Genomic DNA, 12,801 nt, shown 5'->3' with positions numbered 1-12,801 from the left:
CTATCCGACTGCCCATAATTTTTTTTTTTAATAATATTAAAAAAAAATATTTTTTTTTTAATAATTTGTTGTTTTGAAAAATAAAAATAAAAAAATAAGATGGTTTAATTTTTTGTTTTAAATTTGTTAATATATATTTAAAAATAAATTGTTTTAAAAAATATTTTAAATTTTTAAATTTTTTATTTTTTTGTTTTTTAAATAAAAAATGTAAGTTTAATATTTTTTTAAAATAAAAAAATACTTGTTTATTTATAAATTTTAAATGTTTTCTTATTTTTTTTTGTTTTTTTGTTTTAACATGAAAACACATATATATTTCTAAAATTTTTAATTTTATTTTTTTAAATGTTTTTAATATTAATTTTACTAGTTTTTTTATTTTTGGTTAATTTTTTTTTTTATTATTTTTAATCTAGTTTGTTTTTAATTTTTTTTCTTGTTTTTGTGTGTGTGTGTTTTTTTTTCTATATTGACTTATATATATATATATATATATATATATATATATATATATATATATATTTTAAATTATGTTGTTGTTGTTGTTTTTTTTTATCCAAATTCTTTTATGGTTTATGAAATTATTTTATATATATATATTTGTTTTTCTAAGTAATCATAATTTAAAAAAAAAATGGACATAATAAATTTTAAAGTGTGAAAAATAAGTCCTCTAAAAAAAAGGTATGTTGTATCAACACTTTGCATCAACAGGTTTCAAAATCAGCATGAAAATCAATAACATTTAAAAACAAATATTTACATTTGATACATAATAAAATTTAAATTGTCAAAAATATGCTCAAAAAAAAAAAGTATATATATATATATATTGCGTCACCATTTTTCAAAATCGGGTCATGTTTTTACTACCCCTACAAAATGGGTAATTGTATCGGTTATTTAAAGTGCCAAAAGCTATGTTCTAAAAAAATATGTGTTCTGCATTGCCCCTTTTCAAAATTGGGTCAATTTTTTGCTATCTCTACGAAACACGTAACAGTATCAGTTCCAACTTTAAAATTTACATTGTTTGTTAAAAATGTTGATCATGTGATTCACTGTTTTGTATTGGAGGTGAAGGAAGATGGAGAATTCTAGCCAAAAACTCTTTGTATATTGTAGAGAAAGATGCTTATGCTCCGAAACCGAGCAATCGAGTAGGTTAAATTGTAGTGGAAGCACTTTGGGCCAGACAAAGCTACATGGGAGACGGTAGATCAGACGTGGGCTATGTATCCTTCCTTATTCATTGGTTGAGCGAATGTTTTTGGTGTATGTTTTGGTGTGATGTTTTTGGTATATGTACATATGTATATGGATGTAAACACTACCATGAGTTGTGTTATAAAGATCCAATAAGCAGTATGGGTGTCATGCCATTATGGTTGTCATGTTGGTTTGCTTTTCAGTAGGTTGATCATTGTAACTACTACATTGAGCTAAGTTATAAAGATCCATGGGCAGTATGTTTTTCTTTTAACAATTTTATTGGTTGTGTGGTTATATCTTCTGGATCCATCGCATTCTGTTGTTTTATGCATCGACATTTCGAACCATCCTCTGTGGTTCATCACCAAGATTTAGATTTGTGAAGAAATCAGAGAAAGATGAGGATAAATAAATAAAGGTTATGGTAGGTATTGTAAAAAGCCGATAGGTTTTGATGTAGATGAGGTTTTTAATTTATATATAATTAATTTAATTTAAATTTTTATTTTAAATTTAATTATGATTCTTGTTTTAATTTGATAGGTTTTTGTAATTTAATTTTGATTTACTATATTTTAATAATTTAATTTAATTCAATTTAATTTACTTTTTAATTTGACTTCATCATCAAGATTTAGATTTGTGAAGAAGTCAGAGAAAGATGAGGATAAATAAATAAAGGTTATGGTAGGTATTGTAAAAAGCCGACAGGTTTTGATGCAGATGAGGTTTTTAATTTATATATAATTAATTTAATTTAATTTTTTATTTTAAATTTAATTATGATTCTTGTTTTAATTTGATATGTTTTTGTAATTTAATTTTGATTTACTATATTTTAATAATTTAATTTAATTCAATTTAATTTACTTTTTAATTTTATTGGTTGCAGGTGTCATTAAACATTGATGATAGTGTTCCCCCAAGGGGGAGGGTTTTGTAATAGCCCTAATGAAAATTCCATGTAATAAAAGTTAATATAAGTAAAATAATAACCACGGTTAAGGGACACTTATTCCAAGCTAAATGTTGGGCAAGACATCCTAGTGTGGGTGTTCATTTGATATTTTATGGCTAAGGAAATTGGCAAAGGCTTTGGAAAGCCATTGGGTATTAATTGGCATTTTGTTTATGAAAATAATGGAAAGTAGGAGAAAGTGAAGGTAAGAGGTCATAGGTTGCATGTGAGGAGGAAAATAATGGAAAATTGAAGAAAATGGAGGCCTAATTAATAAAAAATCTTATAAGGATGAGTTGGAACCTCTTGTTAGTTCAGTTTTGGAGCTCTCTCTCTATTCTCTCTCTCTCTCACTCTTGGACACTTAGAGTTTTCTTGGAGCACTTCAGCATTGGATCAAGAAAACAAAGAATGCAAAGGAAATCAAGGATCAAACAAGGAAGAGCTTGATCAAGTCGCTACAACGAGATTATTTGTAGGTATCGATTTGCATGTGTGTTTTCCTTGTTATTTTTGGCATGCATGGTTATGCATGTGTGTTATTGGTTCTCTTGTTGTCATTGGAATGCGTTTTTCCGGGTGTGACAATGTTCTTGAGCCTTGCCTTGCCATTTCCAGATAGCCATGGTGTGATGGGTTCTCATGTTTTTGGTTGAGCTAGATTCGAAACTTAGTGAGGTGGTCTCTGAAACAAAGAACACATGGCATTGTCACCCCTAAACTAGGTTATGGGTTGCGATAAAGACTGATTTTGTGTTAGCTTGATGGGCCTAGGAATCCTCGACCGATGAATGGCAGGATATATAGTAAAGCCTAGAGGGTGGAGTCTCGATTAGGCCTAGGAATCCTAAGATGGGATATATGGTTAAATACTAGAGACTGGAGTCTTGGTTAGGCCCTACTAATATAATGTGGATTGTGGTAAAGCCTCGAGACTAGGAGATAGTAAAATTTCTCACTGTATAGGTGGAGAAATCTGGTGGCATACATTCTTATTTAGGGCCTAGTGATATGGTGTGTATTGTGGTAAAGCCTGGTTCTATTGATGAGGATGAGGTGATGTAGCTTCAGGAATCCTTGGCTGAGTTTTGGTAATGAGTCCCACATTCATGCTTGGAATATGGCACGAGAGTGGTTGGATGAAAGAAATATTTGGTTTAGTCGATCTATGGTTGGGTGTTTCGTGGAAGTCCCAAACCTGGTTGGCTTTTGCATTCATTAATAAGAGTTCCTTCTCCTTGGCCTTTTATGAGCAAATGTATTGGTTCATGTGCAACATTTATGGTTGTATCATTGGTATTTCTATTGTTTACATGTTCATTATGAGTATGTTTTATGATAGTGAGGATGTATGGCTCTTATCATGTTTTGATTTGTAAATGAATGAACAATGAATATATGAACTAATATGATAAGACATCAATGGTTCTCAGTGATTCTCAGATAAGTATGAGACCCCTATGCTCAGATATGTTGTTATGACCCATAGAATGCATATTTGTAACATGTTTGACGAAATTCTTGTCATGGCTAGTAGGGGTCTAGTCAAGTCCTTGTTCAAGTATTTTCACTTGTATCATTATTTCAATGTTATTTTTCATTTCTGGAAGTCTCATGAATTTATGGGCAGTGCCCTATGACCCGACCCAAAAAAATGGCACAAAATTTGGGTCGTAGGATCAAAACTAGCTGAAAAGGACCCGAGTCGCTTCCATGCACTTGCTGTGAGAGTGACTGGAGGTCTCCAATCACATGCATGCCCATGTCATGTGAGAAATTGAGGCTCTAGGTCAATAAAATGTTAAGTTGCCTCAGGGGTTGGTCACCTGGAAAGGTTGGTTGGCGCTTGGGGGTTTTGTAGCATGTGTATAGGGTTAGATTGGTTGTGTTGTGTTAGTTCCACTTCCTTAACTATACATGGGGAGTTGAATCAGATCAAAGTAGCCTCTCATCACATGTTTTCCCCAACGAACTAGTCAACTTGGGTAAATGTGTGAGGATGGTGTTACAAAGTGGTATCAAATCATGGTTCACCCCTTGGACTGGATGGGTGGTATGTTAGTCATGCATTCATGTTCATTTCTTATGTGTTCTCTATGCTTGTGGTTTATATGATTTTTGTGTATACATGTTGTTGGCCATGGTTGCAGGGGTGTTGCCATGTGAAAGTTGATGGTGTTGATATTGGATGTTTTTATCATGAGTATGTATCATGTATGCATGTATGTATCATGTATGCATGTATGTTGCACATATGTTGATTATGCATACATTGATATGGGTGTAATTGTCATGCATGAGGTAATGATGTGTGGTTGATATGGTCATGCATTGATGACTGGAATATGGTTAGGATGATATCTATATGTTTTTATGATTATGTTTATAAATGTATTGTGCTAATCTGGTTGACCTTTCAGATGAGATATCCTCCCTGAACTACACTGAGGTATGTTGATTATGTTATGCTTTGGTTTAGCTGATATGGTATGTTTGGAAGAAAAGAGATCAAAGATGACTAGCAAGATGGTAGACTACAATTCCTTAGATTCTCCCTATGGATCAAACAAGTAGCATAGTGTTGGGAACTCTTCTGAAATAGTAGACACATTGTGAAGAATGAAGGATGAATTAAGAAGTTGCAAAGTAGATAATGACATAATCATGCAGGCATAGGAGAAATAAGAAAAATTCAATTCAATAATCCTTCAAATTTTTTCAGAATTGCAAAGACATGGAAAACTTCAGATCAGACATGGACAAGAGGACATAACTAATGGGGAATATGAAAATATATCTCATGGTGGGCACAGTTCAAATAGGGATGACATGGTTAGAGATGGCAAGTTCTTGGACACTTCGGATAAGAGAGGTGATGGACACATGTACTATTCTAGTTTTGGTTATGACAGCACTATGATTGTCATCGTTATCATCCTTACAGGAGGAGTGATAGGGGATATTTTTCAGATGAATTTAAGAAAACAAATCCACCTAATTTTGATGTATTTTGAAGAAACCAGAGGATGCAGAGGGTTGGTTACTTGGGATGAAGAAGTTCTTCGAATTGCATGATTACTTAGATAACTTGGAGACTAGAATAATGACATTCAAAAGGTAAAGCAAATATCTGGTGGAAAGATGTAAGACATGTTAGAGATATCAAGATAGAGGAGTTGAGTTGGCATGAATTCAAAAGACTTTTCAAGAACAGGTACTTATCAGAAAGGTACCACAAATGTAAGGCCAAAGAATTTCACGAGCTAAAGATGGGATCTATGAAAGATGAGGAGTATACAACTAAGTTCCTGGAGGTATTGAGGTATGTACCATATTTTAAGGATGAAAAGGATAAATTTCAAGGATTTTTCAGTAGATTGACTTTACCTTTTAGAGATCAGATTGAGTATGATGAGCCTCAATCACTTGAGGAAGTTATTGGGAAAGTAAAGCATCTCTATGAGTAGTTAAAGTGTAAGAATGAATATTAGCAAGGATGGAAAGGGAATGATAAAGGTAAAGGTAAATGGAAACAGATAATAATAAGGCCTTAGAAGGTAGAGGAGAAAGAAAATGTTGCACCATACAAGAAGTTCAAAATTAGCTAGATAGGGACATGGGTCATAGTAGCATAATAGAGGGGATGGTACATGATGGTTGGAGTGTTCGACATGTGATAAGGAACCTCTTAATAGGGATTTTTCGTAGAATCAAGGTGGTGGGCCTCAAATTTATAGTGCATAGGAAACACAGACATTTGGGAATTTTGGACAAAACATTCCACAAATTTATGCAGCGCTAGATAACAAGCAAGCATAGCACCAAGCAATTGTTATCGAGTTTGACGATAAGCTTTTTGATCAAGTTATTTTCATTTGATTGACCTTGGATTTAATTTTAGTTATATTAGACCTGACCTTGTGGATAAGTGTTGTTTGAATAAAGAAGTGCATGAAAAATCTTGGTTAGTGTAATTGGATACAGGTACAAATAAGAGATTATATCACTAGGTAAGAACTTGTGCATTCGAGTTGAATGGTATGCTTACATCAACACATTTGAATGTATTTCTATTGGGATCATATAATATGCTATTAGATATGGATTGGTTGTATCTTCATAGGACCAAAGTAGATTTTTATGATAAAGCCATTCACTGCTTGGATGACAATCAAGAACAAAGAATCTTGCATGGTAAGAAAAAAACAACATTAGTTAGGATGGTGCTAAATACACAGGAAAAGCATAGTCACATAAAAGGGTGTGTGTTATTTGTAGTGCATAGTTATAGTGATAAAGGTAAGGATGTTGAGGATGTGGAGGTATTGAGCAGGTACCTGATCTTTTAGCAATTTTTGGATGTCTTTTCGGCAGACATTTCAGAGTTGTTTCCTCACAAAGAAGTGAAATTTTCTATAGAGTTGGTACGAGGGGAAACACTAGCATCAAAGGCACCATACAAGATCGGCACTCCAGAGTTAGTAGAATTAAAGTTGAAAATGAAGGAAATGATTGACAAGGGAGACATTATGCCAAGCGTGTCACCTTGGGGTGCACCAATATTTCTTGTGAATAAGAAGGATGGTACTATCAGGTTAAATGCAATTGAACAAGGTAACCATCAAGAACAAGTATTTGTTGCCGAGGGCGGATGACTTGTTCAATCAGTTAAAGGGAGAAACAATGTTCTCAAAGGTTGATTTGAGATCTGGATATCATCAGGTATGCATTGAGGAGGACATATACAAGACAAATTTCTGGACCAGCTACGGGAATTATGAGTTTGTTGTAGTTCCATTTAGTTTCACTAATGCTCTAGCTACTTTTATGTGCTTGATGAATAGTGTGTTTTGTCCTTATCTGAACAAGTTTTTTATTGTATTCATTGATGACATCTTGTCACACCAAAGTAGTTTACTAATTATAGTGTGTGTAAGAATTATGATTTTTATCATATTTATATTTTTTAGACACTCATCACACTCTATATGCTAGCTAATGTGTTCTTCTATTGATTTTGAGGTAGATTATTCATAAGAGGAGACAAGATTTGATGGGGTTTTTATAGTGGAGGTCAAACAATATTTATAGGTGGCTTTTTTAGATTTATGAAGGGCTTCACGGTTTTAGAGATTTGATCTTTCCAAAGTACTAGCATCTTTGGATGACATAGCTTGAGTAAATATTCATTCTTTATCCATAGGTAGGTTGTTATTAGTCACTGATATCTAATCTTAAAAATGGACCCTTCCAGAGTTATAAACAATTAATTTTTGTGGAGTTGTACGTGGTAAATCTTTTTGACTCAAGGGCCAATATATAACATTCCATTCCTCAAGAAGAGTAAGTATAGAAAATCCTAAGGCAATGGGTGTTACAATATCTGATCACCATGCCCTTAGTTGTTTCTTGCTTGATTAGATTCAAATTACGAGTTCATAGTGTTGTGGATACAAATATTAAGAATAAAATTACATGTAACAAAGCAATGTAAGATCAACAACACATATAAAAACATGAGAAGTTAATATAGGCTTGTAGAAATTCATGTATATGGGGATCTATCAAAAAGACTTGATAACTAGTAACAATGGATGACCTGACGTGGCCATTATCTCAACAAGCTTGAAAAAATCCTAGCAAGGCAACTTCAAATTTATTATGCCCAAAAATTATAACACAAGAAAGAGAAAGCATATTTAATCCAGGCTTGGCCAATGCATTTATACCAAACTAAATCAACCCCAGATAGACATATTTATGTTCGTTTTCTAAACCCCATTCAATATCTTCAAGTTTGACTAAACGAATCTAATAAATTGGTTTTTGCAAGCTAATAAGTATATTTACAAATGAATAATGTGTTAAAGTGGAGGATTTGAACTTAAACATAAGTAATCATCGATTTTTTTTAGGAGTTATTTGAGGCAGTTGTCAATTCACTTCAGCTTCATATTCCCAAACTATGATCTTTGTATTATATAATTTTTTTGAACTAATAGAGCTGAATAATCTTGGAATTCATGATTTCTTATTATGTTTTTGAATGTTATTATTGACATCATAAGACAAAGAAGAACTAACATTCTTTGAAATTTCCATATTTCCTCTCTTGCAACTCTTTACAATGTTTTACATATGTAGGTAAGGTAGCAAACAATAAAAACTTGCACTTGAAAAAAAGGATATATTTCAACTTCAACCACAATTAGCTTTTAATAGTTACATCATGATCTCAAAGACTCTACTTGGTAGAAGATACTGCAATCACATCTATTGAGTAACGACATACCACATCTCACTTACTAAACACATAAAGATTATGGCTCAAGGCTCATGATTTATTTGCAAAAGATTGCACTTGTGGTCTTTATTTATTCCTTTGATACTAATTTACAAGGCTACAATGTCAAAAGCATTGGATTGACATATATCCAAAAAACTCAAACCAAGTGTTGCGTTTAGGAGACAAAAAGAGGATAGAATTGGGGCAAAATAATAGAGAAAACACGCACTAAAAAATTGTGAGGGTGGGGCCAATGTGCAATAATAGTGAAAACATAAAGTTATTTTTTATGAGGGTGGAGGTGGTGAGATTTTGAGAAATAATAGAGAAAAACACAAAACATTTTTTGTGAGAGTGAGAATGGGAAATAATATAGAGAACACAAAAATAGTGTGTGGGGATTGGGATAAATAATAGAGAAAACACAAACTTGTTTTTTGTGAGAGTGGGGGTGGTGGAAAATAATAGAGAAAAAACAAAAAACAAAATTAGAGGGTGTAAGCGGGGGGAAATAATAGAGAAAACACAAAAACTTTTGTGCAAGGATACAACTGGAGAAAATAATAGAGAAAACTCAAAAAAAGATTGTTGTGTTTTCTCTATTGAATGTGAAGGTTGGGGTGGGGGAAATAATAGAGCAAACACATAAAAGGATTGTGTTTTCTCCATTGTTTCCCCAACCTATGTTTTCTCTATTATTTTTCCAGTGACATTGTTTTTGAACTTTCTCTATTATTTCCCCATGCAAACGGTTTTATGTTTTATCTATTATTTCCTCTCACCCCTATTTCTTTGTTATGTTACGTTTCTCTATTATTTCCCCAAACCCACCGCTAGGATTTTTTTGATACTTTCTCTATTATATCTTCATCCCTCTTTCACTCCATAATTTTCCTTCACCTCCTTACATTTTTTTTTGGGTTTCCTCTCCTATATTTCAGTGGTGTACCTCACGTTCATATAACCATAAAAGTGGGAGAAATAATAAATATGGTAACTATAAATATAAATATAAATATATACCAAAAACAACTTTTTATTATCAAAATGGAAGTGATTTTGTCTCTCAATTTTGGTAGATCAATGAATTTATCAAAATCAAATTTCATATAACTATTAATGAGTATGAAGCGATTTTCATACGTGGCTTCATAGGGTGTCCCGATGTCAGAGAGCAACAGCACGTCGGTAGCATTTCATTGTCACTATTATGATTCTGAGCTGGCCGCACTGGTTTATACCAAATTAAATAGGAATTTGGTAACTTTTGATTGTAACCATTATGGCTTATTATGTTTCTGAGCTGGCCTCACTGGTTTATTTGGTAGCATTTAATTGTTACTATTATGGCTTCGTAGCTGTACCAACCGGCTAATCCAAACTCCCCAAAAATAAGTGAAAAACCGAAAGAGGGCAGTTATGGCAGTCTGTTTATTCAAAGCAAGATAGAACTGCCCCAGCCGATTAATTAAAAATGGCTTTATAGAGCAGAATACTGAGAACTATTTATTCATTTGACGAATCTGAGAGTGGAGAAGAATATACACGAGATGTCGGACGTTAAGGTCGAAACAAGTGAGATCTTGTTTTCGAAGCCCGCCGCGTACCCGCCTGAAGTGAGAATAGTGTGCCTACTCATGGGATATGTGAACAATATCGCGAGGAGGAACGACGGAACCTTCAATCGGTGGCTTACTAACTGGCTAGAGTATAAAATCCCCGCAAAAAGCACGCCCATACGCGGAGTTTACACCAAGGACGTCGTCATCGATACCGAGACGAGAGTCTGGCTTCGTCTCTTCGTGCCGGAGGAGGAGTCGGGGCCCCGCTTGCCCGTCGTCTTCTACTTCCATGGTGGAGGGTTCACTAGTTTCTCTCCCCATTTTCTATTATACGATATATTCTGCAGGCGCTTAGCCAGGAGGTGCAGAGTTATAGTCGTCTCCGTGGATTACAGGCGCTCCCCGGAGCACCGGTATCCCATTCCATCCGACGATTGCTTTGCTGCAATCACATGGGTGTGCTCGGGCGGCGGTCGGGCCCAACTCCCGGGTAATGCAGATCTATCTCGCTGTTTTCTGATGGGCGACAGCGCAGGCGGGAACCTAGTTCACCATGTGGGTTGCAGGGTCTCGGCGGAGAAGGATATTATAGAGATGAAAGGAGTGAGAATAGTTGGTCATGTGCTTCTGCACCCATTCTTCGGCGGAGAGGAGAGGACGCTCTCCGAGCTCAGGCTTCAGGGGGCCCCAATCGTCAATATCAACAACTCTGACTGGCATTGGAAGGCGTTTCTGCCGGTGGGCGCCAACAGGGACCATCACGCCTGCAATGTATTTGGGCCGAATGCTCCTCCTCATGATATCTCCGCCCTTTCACTTCCCCCTACCCTGGTTGCAGTGGGCGGCCATGACGCTCTGCAGGATTGGCAGCTCAGATACGTTGAGAATATGAGGAAGATTGACCAGGACGTTGAACTTCTCTTCCACGGGGAAGGCATCCACGTCTTTTTCCTGTTTTTCTACCTAAAGGCATCGTCGAAGCTGATATCAGATCTCAATTCATTCATGATGAAATGTTGTGGAAACTGAATGAAGTTGCTTTGAAATGCAATCTTTGAAGCCCCTTAGTATGCATGTTCTGGTTGTGATGAGAGATGTTGATTATAAAAGTTATCGATATATGTATCTTTTATCTTTTAATTATTTAAATTTAATTATTTATGGTTTATTTTATTTTTTTATATTTATATAATTTGAGTTGTTTTAATGGTTAACAGTATATGTGTTTTTTTTTTTTTCTTCCAACAATCAAATTGTTGTTGTGCGAACATGAGTGTCTTGTCTTACAAATAAGTAGTTTTTTTCACCAATTTAGTGTTTGAGTTAGCAATTTAACCGTGGAAGTTATCCCCGAGTGGTTGGGACACTGCATTAATAACCTCCCACCCCTTATTCGAATCACCATTATACATGAAGGGTTGTCGTTGACGCAATGATTGTAATGATAATGTAATAATGTTGTAATATAATCGTGGGTTCCCTTTTTTTTATATATATAGTTAAGTTTGTTTATATATATCTATATATATAAACAAACTTAACAGTTATCTTAAAATTATATATATAATAAAAGGTTGGCGGAGGCCACTGGTTGGTAAAGTCGGACTTGTAAAGACGGTGACGTCTTGTGCTCCAGTGACTTGTCTGGGCCAAGCCCGCTCACCTTTTAAGATCAGCGAAGGCGACTGGCTGGTAAAGTCGGACTCGTTATGACGGTGAGGTCTTGTGCTCAAATCTAAGCGAGGGCGTTGACTAGTCGCGAGGAGTGGCTTGCCTGGGCCAAGCCTGCTCACCTTTGAAGGTCGACGGAGGCGGCTGGTTGGTAAAGTCAGACTCGTTATGACGGTGAGGTCTTGTGCTTAAACCTCAGCGAGGGCGTTGACTAGTCGCAAGGAGTGACTTGCTTGGGCCAAGCCCGCTCACCTTTTAAGGTCGACAGAGGCAGCTGGTTGGTAAAGTTGGACTCGTAAAGATGGTGAGGTCTTGTGCTCAGACCTGAGCGAGGGCGTTGACTAGTCGTGAGGAGTGACTTGCCTGGGCCAAGCCCGCTCACCTTTTAAGGTCGGCGGAGGCGGCTGGTTGGTAAAGTCAGACTCATTATGACGGTGAGGTCTTGTGCTCAAACCTGAGCGAGGGTGTTGACTAGTCGCGAGGAGTGACTTACCTGGGCCAAGCCCGCTCACCTTTTCACCCACAAGGCTTTGGATTGATGGTGAATGGGTGCACTGTTAAGGCACTCCTTGTGATAAGTCTGTGGATACTTACCTACCAAAAAAAATTATATATATATATATATATATATATATATATATATATATATATATATATATATAATACAATTTGAAAGTGTTTCAAAACAACATAAGTCATTATGGGTTTACCAAATATGATTAGAAATAATCTTTGAAATATAATATTGAAAATAATAATGATAATTATTAGTCTACCTATATAAATTAAAGAATCCATAAATGTGAATAAATTTATTATAAAATATTTTACTAATATTTATTTATAAAATAACTATTTTTTTTTAATAGTAACATAATTGACCCAATAATACATATTAACCAGCCTTTGTACATCCAAGTAATTGCGTATCCTATGAATACACATTCTTAATAACTTATTATCATACTTTAAGAGTAGCATGTTCATATAAATACCCATATATCTTTTAAAAAAAGAGATAAAAACATAACCATCACCCTTCTTCAAATAATATTTTAAAAAACATAAAAACATAACAATCAACCTTACTCAAATTATAGTTTAGAAAG

At 34.8% G+C, this 12,801-nt stretch overlaps 1 pseudogene; it reads left to right on the top strand.

Moving 5' to 3' along the window:
• The first annotated feature begins 9,978 nt into the window (after positions 1 to 9,978).
• Positions 9,979 to 11,182, top strand: LOC149231473 (putative carboxylesterase 18 pseudogene; annotated as a pseudogene).
• The last annotated feature ends 1,619 nt before the right edge of the window (positions 11,183 to 12,801 follow it).

The sequence above is a fragment of the Pinus tabuliformis genome, chromosome J (genome assembly GCF_031772625.1).
Source record: "Pinus tabuliformis cultivar Carrire ecotype Pingquan chromosome J, CPIR1, whole genome shotgun sequence".
NCBI classification, from domain to species: Eukaryota; Viridiplantae; Streptophyta; class Pinopsida; order Pinales; family Pinaceae; genus Pinus; species Pinus tabuliformis.
Note: the sequence above shows the minus strand (reverse complement) of the source record. Positions and strands in the feature narration are given on the sequence as shown.